Consider the following 3,826-nt stretch of genomic DNA (forward strand, 5'->3'; position numbering starts at 1 on the left):
ACCAGCTGAGCCCTTTCGCCAACTCGGGGTGGGTGCTATTAGTTTCAGCTGCTCACTCCATTTGCTCCGGGACACGACCTGGGACGCGTCTGCCTATATCGCCGCCATCTTCCTCAGCAATTATTTTAGATCATGAGAAGCCACACATTTAATTGTCAAAGCAACAAGATCGAAGGTATCTTGGTTCCAGATGATCGCGGAGCCAATATATCAACACTAGACCAGCTGCTTCTGGACTTTATTTACATCAAGAAAAACCTTCTATTATGTTTAAGTACATTTTTTGTTATATCTAAATGAAGCTAATTCTAAAATTTCTGTACCCAACGCTGTCTTAGAGAGCCTTACCTAATTAATATGCTGTCAATTCCAGATGCCTATGTCTTCCTTAACTGCCTGTTTACCAGTAAGCATTCTCTCACCTCTTTCTGAGCACCTACCTCATGGTTTGTCTGACATCAGCTCTGCTTGTTTATATCTCTGACCAAAGGCTTATCATATTTGGGCTACATCTGCTTATATTATACTTCTGATTAAATTGCAGTAAAAAAATCCCCTCAATTCTTCCTCAACTATTTTTAATATTGCATTATTTTCACAGTGCTGTTAATAACTATACCATCATGTGTTACTCATTTATTTGACATTGATTGAATACCTTCCATGTACTTTGAAGTGATGGACACCATGGAGACACAGAAGTCAGTAAAACATGGGTTATTCCATAAAAAAATTTGACAATTCAGTGGAAAAGAGGAATACGAAAGCAACTATGATCATAAAAATAGAAGCGAGGCTGCTAAATTTTGCATGCTTGGGAAGTATGCAATATTTAAGACCTTTTTCTCAATTCACCACTGTTAATTTTTTTAGAGTAGTGATTTTTATTTATTTTTTAAAATAATTCTTTATTGTTGAAAGTATGACATGCATCCCCTTTTATCCCCCATTGACCCCCACCAGCCCACCTCTGCCCCCCTGCCCCACCACTATAATTTTTAAGACTGGAATTAGAACTAAACTTTCCTGATTCCCAATATTCTAGTCATGATATCAGATTTTATACTTGGTTGCCATCCCATGTTTCATAAGCACATCTTCTTGAGAAACAAAATTGTATTTATTTGAAAGTTTAAAGTATAGAAAATTAGGACTTCAAAAGAAGAAGGAGACGATTTAAGTTTACTCATTTATTTACCATACTAGAGGCCCAGTACATGAAATTCATGCATGGGTAGGGTCCCTAGGCCTGGCCAGCGATCAGGGCTGATCAGGTTTCCCGCCTCCCCACCTCCCCATCTCCCTGCCTTCTCCTTCCCTTGCCTCCTCAGTGTACAGCAGCCACCACTGGTCACCTGCCATCTTCCATGCTGCCCCTGGTGGTCAGTGCACATCACAGAGATCGAACTCTTGTTCTCCCAGTCAAACTCCCAAGGGGGCACTTTGCATATTACCCTTTTATGTATATAGATGTCAGGCCCAAAGGCACATGTCGGGATAAATGGAAACAAATGACTGACATGGCCCTGTCCTTATAGATATTAAAAATAAATCTCCCACCGAAACCGGTTTGGCTCAGTAGATACAGCATTGGCCTGTGGACTGAAAGGTTCCAGGTTCAATTGCGGTCAAGGGCATGTACCTGGGTTGTGGGCACATCCCCAATGGGAGATGTGCAGGAGGCAACTGATCAATGTTTCTCTCTCATCGATGTTTCTAACTCTCTATCTCTCTCCCCTTCCTCTCTGTAAAAAATCAATAAAACATATTTTAAAAAAATAAATAGATAAATAAATAAATAAATCTCCCATGTAACCCATGTAAATGCTAAATAAAATGTTAACTATGATTTTTAAATTTCCAAGGAGTGGTACATAGTACCCATAGAGGATATAATGGGGACATTATTCCTAGTTAGAGAGAGCATGGATGGGGCTGGGCTGGAGGAGGAAAAAGGAGGGTAGCCTAGTAATAGGGGAGAATACCAGTGTCACTCCAGGAACCAGGAGGTCACAGGATCCAATTCTGATCAGGGCACATGCCCAGATTGCAGGCTTGATCCCCAGTAGGAGGTGTTCAGGAGGCAGCTGATTGATGATTCTCTCTCACCGTTGATGTTTCTATATCTCCCTCCCTCTCCTTTCCTCTCTGAAATCAATAAAAATATACATATTTTTTAAACCTTCTGAGGGAACACATAGGTGAGGCCTGAAAACTGCCCATGGCAATGAGTCAAGCTCAAAATATTTTGATGGAATAATCAGAGTGAAAATCACATTGAGCCAAAACCGGTTTGGCTCAGTGGATAGAGTGTCAGCCTGTGGACTGAAAGGTCCCAGGTTCGATTCCGGTCAAGGGCATGTACCTGGGTTGCGGGCACGTCCCCAATAGGGGATGTGCAGGAGGCAGCTAATCGATGTTTCTCTCTCATCGATGTTTCTAACTCTCTATCTCTCTCCCTTCCTCTCTGTAAAAAATCAATAAAATATATTTTTTAAAAAAAATTTAAAAAAAAAGAAAAGAAAACCACATTGAAGGAAATTGAAGAGTAAACGGTAAGAAAATGGAAGCACGGAGTATATAGAACTCTTTTTGAAAAATTGTGTAGGAGAGGGGAGAGTTAGAGCAAATGCTAGAAAAACATGTAGGATTTGATGGAGGGTATTTTTTTTTAATGACAGACACACAAATAGAGCAAACAGGAAGTCCATAAATACACTCAACTGCACATGGAAATTTAGAACATGATAAAGGTGGCACCTCAAGTCTCTGGGGCTAAGACTTTTTAATAAGTGGTATTGAGATGCCTTACATAGCCATGGAGAAATTATGAAATTGGATTCATATCTCGCATTATGTAAAAGGATAAATTCCAAGTGGATTGGATATCTAAATGTGAAAATGAAACCATATAAGTTCTATAAGAAAACAGATGTGAATTCCTTTACTTCTTGAGGGTAGGAAAAGGTATTTCTAACTGAAAATCTAGATGCAATAAAAGATTGATAAATGTGATTGTTTAAAAAGAAGAAACTTTTGCATGGCTAAAAACACAACAAACAAACAAACAAAAAAGTATAAACAAGGTAAAAAGACAAATGACAAATTTGCAACATTTTATTTTATTTTTAAAATATATTTTTATTGATTTCAGAGAGGAAGGGAGAGGGAGAGATAGAAACATCAATGATGAGAAAGAATCATTGATTGGCTGCCTCCTGCACACTCCCATGGGGATCGAGACTGCAACCAGGGCAGCATGTGTCCTTGACCAGAATTGAATCTGGACCTTTTAGTCTGCAGGCTGATGCGCTATCCACTGAGCCAAACTGGCTAAGGCTGTAACATGTATTTTATATATTACTAGAGGCCTGTTGCATGAAGAGATTCATGCAATAGGCCATCCCTTCCCCTTGCTGCCAGCACCGGTTTTCCTCTGGCACCCAGGACTCAGGCCTTTGCTCCGGCCAGAGCCTTCAGTCTTCGTGGCTCTGGATGGAGCCTTCAGTCTTTGCACTGCCACTTCGCCCCTACGTATACAAATTAACTGCCATCTTTGTTGGGTTAATGTGCATACTCTCCTGACTGGCTGGTGAGTGTAGCGGAGGGATGGTTAATTTACATGTTTGTCTATTATTAGGTAAGATGTGTATAATAAGTAAGGACATGGACATATGGATGTAGATGTAAAGAACCAGTTGCAAGGGAAAAATTAGCTGGAGAAGGGAAGGGAAGATCAATAGTGTGAGTGTTCTGTGAATGTGCTGGGACAGAGGACAGGGCATGGACAGACGCAGGAACTGTGGGCAACTTCTGTGTGAAATGG

Source organism: Myotis davidii, unplaced genomic scaffold (assembly GCF_000327345.1).
Source record: "Myotis davidii unplaced genomic scaffold, ASM32734v1 scaffold32, whole genome shotgun sequence".
In the NCBI taxonomy this organism is placed as follows: Eukaryota; Metazoa; Chordata; class Mammalia; order Chiroptera; family Vespertilionidae; genus Myotis; species Myotis davidii.